General features: G+C 42.9%; 1 long non-coding RNA gene across 1 annotated transcript; it reads left to right on the top strand.

Annotated features, from left to right (window-relative positions):
• Nucleotides 1–10,092: 10,092 nt before the first annotated feature.
• Nucleotides 10,093–11,767, top strand: LOC125722358 (uncharacterized). The gene is made up of 2 exons (XR_007386334.1): nt 10,093–11,429; nt 11,571–11,767. It is a non-coding gene; the product is annotated as an uncharacterized LOC125722358 (long non-coding RNA).
• Nucleotides 11,768–12,018: the final 251 nt, after the last annotated feature.

Raw genomic sequence — 12,018 nt, forward strand, 5'->3', positions numbered from 1 at the left:
CAGTTCAGAAATGTGTTGCAGTCTTTTTGCTTTAATGAATCACAGGAGCCCAAAAAATGAGTAAAAGAGGATCACAGGAATGGAACATGACAACTGAGTTATTACAAGTGAATTTTTGAAATACTGAAAACTGAAGCCAGCATTCGAAATAATCACCATTTTCCATTTTCATTAGCTCGTTAATATAGCTGTGATTTGATTTGTTTCCTCTGAACAATATGAAACTGAACAGAAATCTCCATGTATCAAGTGATTAATGTACATTAATGTACATGCAAAAATAAATTCCCATGTAAAGTCTACATTTCTACATTCTACGTCTGATTTCATTTTACTCTTTAGCCTATTACCTGTTCTTCTCCATTATTTTCTTGATTTTCTTGCCATGGTCTATTTCCCATTACATCACATTTCCTGTCGTATTTGTCTACAACAGTGTTCCCCAGCCTGGTCCTCAGGGACCCACAGACAGTCCACATTTTTGCTCCATCGCAGCGAAAATGTGAACCATCTAGCAGAAAGCTGGGAGGGAGCAAAAACGTAAACTGTCTGTCAAACTGAAGAGATACTGGTACTGGAATCCAGTACAATACTCATTTACTGATATGTCTCATATCAGACACATTTTACCTTCCTGTTCCATGGTGAGAAATCACTGTAATATTAGGAGGGACAAAGTTAACAAGTTATGACTTAAAAAATTGGAAAGGAGAGTTTGGTAAACAAAAGAGATATAAAAAGCAAAACTTCACCTGATTTGTTTCTCCTGAAGTAGAGAAGACATTTGCTATAAGGTGATATGCAAATCTGATGGAGAGATTTTATAAAATTCATAAATGTTATGAACATTCAGGCAGTCATGAATATTCATGAATCCCTTTTTAATTCATGCTTGTTTGGGCACAAGTTTCAACAATGAGGTTTTATGTCCCTCGGTGTAGTAATGAGGGAATTGGGGGGCGGGTGGTGGTGGGGGGTGGGGGGGTGCACACATTAAAAAACAAATGAGTGGCTCTCGAGCTCAAGGCACTTGACTTTAAAAGAGGTGTGTGAGTGTTTGGGTGGCGAGAATAGACCTGATTTTGATCACAGGGGGATTTAGAGGAAGCAGAGGACTGGCTGCACTTGTGGTGCCTGACTGCAGCCCTAAAGAGGCTGTCATGACTGTCTGTCAGCGTGTCGGGGGAAATGTTTGGCAGTGGTGCTGAAAGATTCACTAGGAAAATGACATGGTTCAGCTTTCCTGACAAATTGCACATCTAATGTTGGTGAGGCGACGTTTGCAGTTCATCCATTTGTAAGCTCTTTGTAACTGATTACCTGATTAGCAGATGACCCAGTCGATCCGAAATTTACTTCAGCTAAGCGACATACAGTTGAACCTGTTCGTTAGGTTGGGTGTCCTACTGGAGAGATGCCACCTGAAAACTCTGCTGGAGGCTCCCTCTGCACGGCTGCCACTTGGCTTTGAATCGACGGCCATTTGGCTACGTAGCCTCAATCTTAGCTGTTTCTGATTAGATAAATGCCGTTTAGTAACATGCTGTTTATCTACAGCAATAGGAATATTAACAATGGAGGTGCTGAATGCCTTTCTGAAGATTATCTATGGTCTAAGTCCCTTACTTCTGAGCACTGTGCTCTCTCTTTAGTATTCAGGGAATCATTACATGGTAAACCCCCCCCCCACCCCACGGAATGGTTAATTTCGGCCAATGTTTGAATGGGGAGCCATTAGAATTTGCATTTCTTGTTCTTTAATAGGTAGACAATTCCCAGATAGAGTATCAGAGGACATACAGGAGGCTTTCTTTTAAAATCCACAATCTCCCCTTGCTTAAAACTGAACCTGCCCATTAATTTCATTATCTTGATCTAAAAAAAATGTGTAGCGATTCTTGGTGTTTTTTGGGGACAGTGGATCAGATGGGAAAACTATTTTCCCTTCAGAGCAAAATCTGTATAGAAAGATTGTGTGATTCTCTCCATTCAAAAAACTCCCCCTATTCAAAGGTCCAAAATTCTTTGGCTAAGACAAAGAGTTGCAGTGCAGGACATCAGTTCTCTCGCTATTCCGAAGCTTCCATAAGCATTTGAAAAGCTCGTTTTTTTTCCCGCATTTTGCAAAATTACCAGTAAAGAACTGTATAGTACCTGTGCACATTACAAATAATCGGTAGGGTTTTCAACACAAAGCCTGTCTCCATATTGAGCTGGATAACATTGTCTGAGGTCACTGCGGATCCGTGTTCTGCAGATACCATCATCAGCCGGCCGGCCCACCTGACATTTCCTGATAGCCATCGGCCAGTCGGAGGTACTCTAATGGAGCTCCCACTGTGGCGGGCTCGGCACCGGCGGACTCCGAGGCAGAGGCCTGAATAAAAGCAAGCCATTAACTGCATAAGAAGGCATCTGTGGATCAGCAATCCATCAATCCGCAGCGCGGTATTTCTGGTGCTCGTATGGAAGCAGGGATGTAGCCACATAGTGAAATGACAGTGAAATGATTTGAAGCCCCGCAAATCTTTTTGTTACCAGTCAGGCACATAGCCATGTAATAAAATTTTGAGTCCCCTCTAAATTTGCTTCAGCCCCCAATTGGTGAAATCTGCATAGTGGAAACCAACCCCCCCCCCCCCCCCAGAATAAACTGTGAGGACCTCCCCCCTTTGGCAGAATCTACTTTGGTAGGGTTTCCAGACCCTCCACAAAATTTTATTTCTGGCTCCAGGTGTCACGATCGCGCTGGTAAAAGCGGGCGATCGCTGGGGAAGCGAGCGAGCAGGAAGCAGGGAACAAGCAAGCAGACGGATTTCGGGGAAAAGCGGGGATTTATTGGGGAAGGTACGGGCAGGACGGAACACAGGCATTGACAACATCAATGACAGACAATGAACTCAGGCAAGACATGGACTGAAATAGACAGGACTGATCAAAATAACTCGACACAGCTGGGTACGATCAGGGAAGCACACGTGGGTAATCAGGGGGCGTGGCACACACGAGGAGCCGACGAGAATGACACCAGGTTCTTTAGGGTGGACTATCCACCTTGAACAACATAAATTAGGTACCACCAAGTAGACGTCAACTCCTAACAACCATACAGTATATGTAATAAAACTGTTAGATATTAATTTAAAAATCACAGCTTGCATTTTGAGAGTTAATGGACAGTATCACTGATGTTTTTATGCTCAAATTCTCATGAAGGGGCACCTTGCTGACAAAATGTGCAGTTTAATCTTGTTTAATCAAACTCCGACTACGGCTTTTCGAAGAAGCGTCCATCTCGAGGCGAGCGTGACCTTGCCTGCTGTGTTATCTACTGCTTCCATGAGTCCCCGCGCCCCAGCCAGGTTAGATAAGCCTTTGTGATGAGGGGTGATTTATGCCTAGGCAGTGAACAGTCTCCATTATGGCCTCACAGAAATCTGTAATTTTTCACTAAATGCCTGGGAAAAAAAAATCAATGGTCCAGGTAGAAGGGCTGCTTTAAAACAATGTTGTCAGAGATGTGGTGTAGAGCGACATGCCATAATCACATGGCGGCTTTTATGATGACAGCAGATGACAGTGGATAATAACAGTGCTTCTGGAGTTAAACCTGGCACTTTCTCTAATCCCCTGAAGGTGGCAGTCCAACTGACTGTGTTATTCTCAAGCTGCGGCATGTAATGGTCATGTTACCCTGCATGTATTTCGATGATAATATTTCCATGTAATCCTATGTGTATTTTCACCGTATCAGTATGTTTCCATGTTAGGCCTAATTCACGCTTCACTTTTCCACATGTGCTTTTGGGCTGTGGACGATCGTCTGCACAGCAGCTCATGTTCATACTACGTGGATATGGATGGTTGAGGTTGAGGTATACAGCAGTGATATTTCGACAGTCCAAGAGAGGGCAAATGTCTCGCAACGAACAGGAATACAAGAAGTGCAGTCAAACAGTAAATTTTTATGAACAGTTTTAAGGTTTGAGTGATATTACGGTTATAAGGCATACCACAGTATTTTGAAATTTTTACGACAAAATCAGCCATAACTATGGCAACAACTGCAACAGCTACTCTTCCTCTACCGTTTTGTCGTTGACTGCTGATCTGTGAAAGTGCACACTGCCACCTACTGGAAATACTTAACTGTCTTGCACATGCGCGGTAGACGCGCACGGACGCGCAAGTTTCCGCTAGACATAAAAATGTTTCCACTTTCCACGTTCCCCTGTGCATATTTTGATGTTGAACAGTGTTTTGCATTTCTCAAAGCATCTCCCTTATATTCCATGTGAAATGTGTTTTGTTGTATTATCAATGTACTTTTCTTCCAGTTTAATTATTTTATGATAATGTCTTTACGGTTCTTTCTCGCCAAACTTAAGCCCAACCATTACATCAAGCATTTAACAGACAGGCCTCAGTACTTGAATATTGTAACATTCAGTAAGACAGAGGCACTGAGAACACAGTATGCTTGAACTTTACTGGTAATACACTCAACTGCTCTCTTGCTTGCCTGTTCACCAACAATGTGTTTAAACATTCACATGTATTGCTAACTACAAGCACCAGAGAGCCAAATTTATTCATAAAAGTAAGAAAATAAGTGTTTAACACAAGTAAATCTGCCGAATAACATTAATTGCTCTACTCCCTGTGTCATCGTGGGGTTTCCTCCAGTTTCCCCCCACGGTCAAAAGGCATGCTGTGGATAACTGGAGTTACCTAATTGCCTGTAGGTGTGTGTGGGTGAGCGAATGGTTGCCCTGTGATGAGTTGGCGCTCCAACCTGGCTTGTTTTCTACCTTGTGCCGAACCTCCCGTAACCCTGAGTAGGATAAGCAGTTACAGAAAATGTATGGATGGATGTTCTAGTCTCAGTCCAGGAAGCTACAGCCTTAAAGCAACAGGATCACTACAATAACTGTGACCATTGCAGGCACAGGGAGCTGAAGCGTCTCTCTTCTGCTGCCCAGTAATATATGGGCATAAATGATACAGGAAAGATTGGCTTCCCTTTAGCCCCTGTGTGACAGTGCAAAGGAATCAGGGAACGTAGCACCATGATACTGACCACAGCCAAGATGGATGATGCATGTGGGCGGAAGGAGGAGCCTGAGCTTGTTTTTATATGAGGAAACTCTTTTGCATCTATTCATCGCCAAGCCATCATTTACAAATATACATGTGTGGTTCTTATCATGCTTTTGGACATCATTTAAACAGCTGAAATGCGAATTAAAGAAATCAAAAAGCTCACCTTCTTATGCAGGTTTTGCAAAATATTTGAAAGTTCTGAACTCGATTCACTTCAAAATCTATAAAGAATTCATTTTGATTAGCAATCTTTTTTTTCCAGAAATTAATAACTGAGTGACATAATGAGCCAATGGCAGATGCTTTTACACAGAAACACAGAAGGTGACCCAATGAAAAAAGGTCTCTTTGTTTAAGTCGCCTATCTGCAGTAGACCACTGCTTCCCTTTCATTTACGGTACTTTGCATTCTCAGTATAAATACCTTGCCGGTTCACATGGGGTATCTGACAGAGCAGAGGTTTTGTCATTAGGGGGGTTAAGGCATGTTAAGGGCTTGGAGTATAAATCTACATTAGCAGAGTGTCAAGCCTATTAGTGCCTCCCCACTGGTCCTGGCAGCAGATACCAAAGACAGAGCACAGGTCTTTGAAAAGGGCAGCCGGTCTTCCTGAACGCTGTAGCACACCATTACTTTGCAAAGGTTTGCAGATTTACCACTTAAAATGCATTGCTGGGAATGAACCGTATTTTTCTTACTTATTGTAAATGGAAATTACAGCATTAGCTCTATGTAATATAATCCAGTTAATCAGCAATTAAAAATCCGTCTATGTTCCATAACAACTCATTTAAGGGTCTGGAGCCTATCCTATGCCTTATGGTGAGATTTAAACAGCAGTTCACTTAAAATGTGTGCATTTCAAGATCACATTGTAACTCACACACAAATCAAGCAGGAATTCAGTCCCACAACCTGAGGGCATGAAAACCTCAGATTTCCAGAGAGATTAGAGGAATTACATTTAGAAGTCCTTTATTGTCATTATACCATGTACAACAAAAATTGCAAGGCAGCTACCCCGTCAGATGCATTGAAAAAACAAATACGCTATCATTTACACAGTAGATGCAGAAATACAAAAACGCTACATATAAAAAGTACTTACTAAAAAGTATATTGTTGTGTTTTACAAGGTAAGAACTCATGTCACCCTGAAAAGCAAAGGGATCCTCATGAAATGGAAATGGATAAATAATGCATTTCATTTTGCACTAAAGCTGCCTGGTGACTTTTAAACTAAATTATATCAGTCCATCTTTACATGAGCAGGGTGATTCTTCACAATGCTTGGTTATTTAGAATAAATGACCACTGAGCATCTCTCTTTCACAATCTCAAGACAGCTTTAAATTCCACAGTGTCATCTGCCTTTAAACTGCTCTTTATTCCTTAGAAATATTAATGTCCTTTAGTGTACGTCAGCGTTTCCTAAATCTGGTTCTCAGAGACCCACAGACAGTCCACGTTTTTGCCCCCGGGACTGGAAGGGAGCAAAAACATGGACTGTCCCCGGCTTCCTGAAGACAGTGTTGGGAAACACTAATGTAGATGTCAGATGGAGTCTTGTGTTACGTTTGATGATGTTGGTGCCACTCCTACCTGAATGCAAATGTAGGAGGCATTGAGAAGTGCATCATCTTCCATCACACAGGTGCAGTGACTGAGGAAAAATACCTGGCAGAAATGAAAACACCTCTCGAATTACACACATAAAGACTTTCTCAGGTACAGAGACAAAATCAAGTACCACAATACATCGTTTATTATGACGGAAATGAGTAGGCTGCAGGGAATCCTCTGACAGATTGGTTTTGGATTAAAAAAACAGACATCTCAGGTGTGATTATGCAGGAGAAAGACAGACTATCAAGAGGGAACATCTGTCTGGTTAGCCCACACACTGAATCCACTCCCGACTGCTCAGCCAGCCTCCACATTTGTGTAAAACACAGGCCAATCCCTTGATGGACACAGAAGGCCCACTGTGAGACCCAGGGGCCTCACTGAAATGTGTCAGTGATATCAGCCACACATGGCCGTCTCTCAGATTACAGGTGTGAACTGCAACAACATGATCCTCCTGTATCGATCTAAGGTGCCTACGCCTGTCTGGGGTGTCAGGTTTATCATTTTAAAAGGAAACTTTTATGGAAGACAGTCATTTTTGTGGGAAACAATGGGCCAGAATTCTAGTTGGACTGAAAAACATGTGAATCAGGCAGAAATTTAAATTTTGTGACTTCAGATGTGATGCTTAGTTTTAGTCTGTGAGCATGTAAATAATCTGCAGTCCCTCATCTTTTTATTTTATAGCTAGTTTTAATGGGTGGTACTGACTGTGAAATCTAATATTTCAATATTCACATGGCAGAACTGATGTTTCCATATATCTTCCAACCACTTCTCCTGATCAGGGTCACCTAGAGTCCATCCCAGGTAGAACAGGGGACAAGGCTGGAGGGGGGCGCCCTGGATGCTAGGGTGCACACACACACACACACACACACAAATGTTGGGTAAACATATCCTTATGGGGCCCGCTCATTCACTTCTATGGGGAAAATGCTAACGCTAACTATGTCAACCTTAAGCCCCACCCTGCTCTAACCATAACCATAAGTAACCAAGCAAAAAACAAGAGTTTTTGCATTTTTAGTTTTTTCATAGCAGTACCGGAAGGAAACAGCAGGAAACCGGTCCCCATAAGGGAAAAAAAAAACGGATATTTATCACATTATGGGGACATTGTGTCCCCATAAGGGTAGGTATACCCACTCACACACACACACACACACACACACACACACACACACACACACACACACACACATATACATACACCACTTAGCCTAGTTGAATGTTTTCAACTGAGAACATACAAATTCCACACACACATATATACAGTGACATTTCGTTTTTGACAAGTAGAAATCTCTGTCAAAAATGGCAAAAGGATGGAAATCGAATACTAATGGGATTTTCTTTCATATAAATCTCAGAATAACAGACGGGCGGCTTCCAGTGATACTCGCAGTTTCAGTGGGAAACAATTTAGGAAGGATTTCCTTCAAATCTTTGGAAGCCAACAGGACATACCAAAGCTTTCTACTTGAAATTTTTCTAGATGGTTTGACTTATGTGGCTAGTTGAATTTATCCATCCTTCCATCGGTCTGTCTGTCTGTCCATAACTGCAGGAGCACAGGAACTGTGAGAATGTGTACCCCCCCCCCCCCCCCCAAAATAAAAAAAAAAGTCGATTTGGCTTAACAAGCTTCAAAGTTACTTTAATGTCATCAGCAGCTTCATACATGTACAAAGAGTGATGAAACAACGTTTCTCCATGGCCCTGGTGCAACATGTAGTACACTTAGCATTACAGTAATTACAGTAACAGGGCATGCAGGATGCAGTAAATAAACAGTACAGAGATAATACCACGCCTGTAAATTGGCTTTTGCATTTAGATTATGGAGTTGTCTTCCCCTTCCATCAAACTCTATCCTATGTTTTTGCTAACTGCCTGTGCAGTACTGGCTAGTGGTGTTCTGAATCTACCAATTTACTGTTAATTAATTATGTTGTTATTTTACTTTCTGATGCAGGATAAAGAGCTTTTTGAAGTCCGGATATGGTTCCCTTTAAAAAGTGCAATATCTTATCAGTGAAATTAGTATTTTTGCAGGTTGGCTTTCTGCACGTGTCCTTCCCCTTGAGTAGCATGGAATCGTTCTGGAAAACCCAGGATACAGCTCATTCATTACTGCAAGATACCAGCTGCCAGTCAGGTGTGTAACCATGAATATTAATACAGGAGAGGCTACAACTCGCCTGTTCTGAGAAAGCAGATGCTGCCTGTGTGAGAGAGCCCTTTTTGGAGCGATTAAAAATGAAAACAAAAGCAATTATTTTGTTTATAGCGCAGCGGAATTACAAACTGTGCCTTTTCTAAATACAGTTTATCTATGCCTGTAAAGTTGCAATACCCTGATACACATAGGGAGTTTATTAAAATTTGTCTTTTCTTGCAGGGTCATAGTGAGCCCAGTGCCTGTCCCTACAGGGTGGGGTACACGGCAGTTATTGTGTTGGCCATAGGATACGCACACAATTGCAGTTTTCTTTTTTAAGACACCAATTCGCTTAAACCACACTCCTTTCAGAGGACCTGCCTCACAAACCAAGGGGGAAATCACACGCCCCCACAAAGAGAGACAGCCAGGGCGGGAACAAAAGCACCGCATTACCCACAGGCCTCTACCAGCCCCAGGCATACTCTAACTTTGGTATATCCCAGCATTATCAGACTTTAATACTGAGAAAAACACAGATAAGACATATCTCCTGCCTCAAGGTACTTCGGACATTTTTACAGCAGAAAATCTATTATACTATCACTTGACTGTTATAATCATTTTTTAAATATAGGATGATCCAGTCATGCTTACCCTTCAAAGCTCTGCTGCCCCAATGGATGAGAAGTGAGGATTCAAGATCATCGTAAAAACTTAACAGAAGGGTATTGTGCCATTTCTACTGTCTTTTTATTATTGTACGATATGTAATAAACGTAGCTGTTTGGCTCGCCTGTAGTACAGCGATATGACAATCTTTAGTCACCACAACCCATTTAACATTGATTTAAAGTGCTATTTACTGAAGTGACATCAAGATGAGTCATTTGTATCTGTCCTGGTTATATTGTTTTTTGAGGGTTTTTAAAGTAATAACTCAGACCTTAGTATGAAATCGGCAATAAAGATGAGCAGCCCTATGGCGTGATTGTGCGTCTGTGATCTGCATCCAGCAGTCTGGCCGGCAGCTTTGCTTCAGGCCTTTCCTGCCACGATCTGCAGCCTAACCAACATGTAATACAATCCCAAAATTGACAATAAATGACTCACGGACAGTAACGTCAGTTGTAATCTTCGCTAAATGCCTGGGAATGCTGAACGCGATGCAATCCCGTGCTCCAATTTGTCCCTAATCAAGTTACGTTAACACCTTAACACCGTGTAATCGCACCGAGATGTCCCCAGAGACAGCCGAACGCCCCCCCCTCCGTATGACCATGACGACAGGTGGGATGATGAGTATTGACCGCTCCAGAAGGAACCAGAGTTATGGAGATCCAGGGGAGATGCCTGTTCACACAACCAGCAGGTCCACGGGTGAGAGCGAAACCCGTACCAGACGGGGGCGCTGACGCGTAACGCGAGGACAGATATTCAGGCTGAGGGGGGGCCCTCCTCGCCGGTCTGAGTGAAAATGAACATTAATACATCGCCAGACCAGCAGCGAGGGGGGAACAGCTGGGATGGAGTGACTAGCAAATGAACAATTCTCCATCTCTCTCCATGCTCCACCTCATCCCGCGCTTTCAGATAGGAGAGAAATACAGGCAGCCGGACTTTTTATTAACACCGAAAGTGATGACATCGTCCCGGTCCGCTGAGCCTGATCCCGTTGGTGCCTCGGATTTCACTTGCTAATGTCTGATGGGAATAGATATCCAGGAAAGTAGAAACCCATTACCTGTATGACGGTTTCGCACCCACGACACGCGGGGGTAATTACTACAAAGGAGAAAGACGTTTCCTGACTGAAATTCTCCCTGTTACAGCCCCATATACAAATGTGAATGAGTATTTACTTTCATTTCATTTATTCAAAGTGACATTCATTTTTGTGTGAGAGCAGGGTTAGTCAGTCCTTGGAGAAATTGGGGTTAAGGGGCTTGTTCAAGGGCGCAGCAACCTTCCGATCACAGCCGAGGCGTCCCAACCTGCTGAGCCTCACGCTGCCGCTGATTATCCCTCTACAGTTGGCAGTTTGCTGGTGGAAGCATCCTGTCAGCATTTTCTCTGTCACGGAGAGGAATTAGACGAGGGAAACCCTCAGGTATGGGGGCTCTCCTCTAATCCGGTGCAGCTTCACGGCTGTGACTGTCAGCGGAGTCCCATCGGTACTGAAACAGACGTTAAGACAGCAGCCTTTGGCGGGGGGGCTTTCTCCCACGGGATGGCCATGTTAAAATCCCATGCTGGCTTCTCTCATTTGTTGGTTGTTTCCTTAGTCTGCCGTATGACGGTTTTAACAGGTTTTAACATAACAGAAACAACCAGCATTTTCATTTGGTCGATTGCTTATGGCGCGAAATCTTTTTGAATGATGCCTGTTTAAACTGACAAAATGCTTAAATTCCATACAAAACAATCCACCCGTGGAGGCAAATTGTTCCTGGAAGAACCTTACAGCCATTGTATCTCCATAATATTTCTTCTGCTCATAATAATGAGTTCAGATGCTAACTTTAGTTCAAGGTGAGAATTAAAAGTCTTATTCCCTGGCCAGACAGGGATGTTTAAAGTTTGCCTGCACTCTGTAATTCATGGATGGTTCTTTCTGTGTCTGATGAAGAAACTGTGCAATGACTCACGTCCAGCTTTTCGGTTTGGTCACAGGTCTGCTTGTCAAGCATGCTGTTTTTTTGTTGAACATTTCTGGTGGATGAAATAGCATTTCATTTGCAGCCTTGTACCTGAGTCCACAATAGCTCGTGCTGCTGAAGATGAGTCACATGGCTGTGGAGGAAAGTCAAAGATTTGTCACACTGCTTTTAGTCAATTTCCGCATTTTGGAATAAAAGGATTTTCTGAAACCTCTTTGAACCCCAGGGAGAAATTCCAAGCTCATGGTTTCAGTGGACAGTGCAGATTATCTTTCCGCTCCTGATTTATTTATTTTTTGGTGGTGGTGGTGGTGGTGGTGGGGGGGGGGTCTGGGATCCAGGCTCGTTGGAGAAAGGGAAAGGCAAAAAGATAAGACCCCCCTCCCCCCCCACCCAAATGAACCAGCCATTTATCGACACATCCATCTTCATTAACTGCCAATCTAGCAGGGGATGTCAGT

Source organism: Brienomyrus brachyistius, chromosome 2, assembly GCF_023856365.1.
Source record: "Brienomyrus brachyistius isolate T26 chromosome 2, BBRACH_0.4, whole genome shotgun sequence".
Classification (NCBI taxonomy): Eukaryota; Metazoa; Chordata; class Actinopteri; order Osteoglossiformes; family Mormyridae; genus Brienomyrus; species Brienomyrus brachyistius.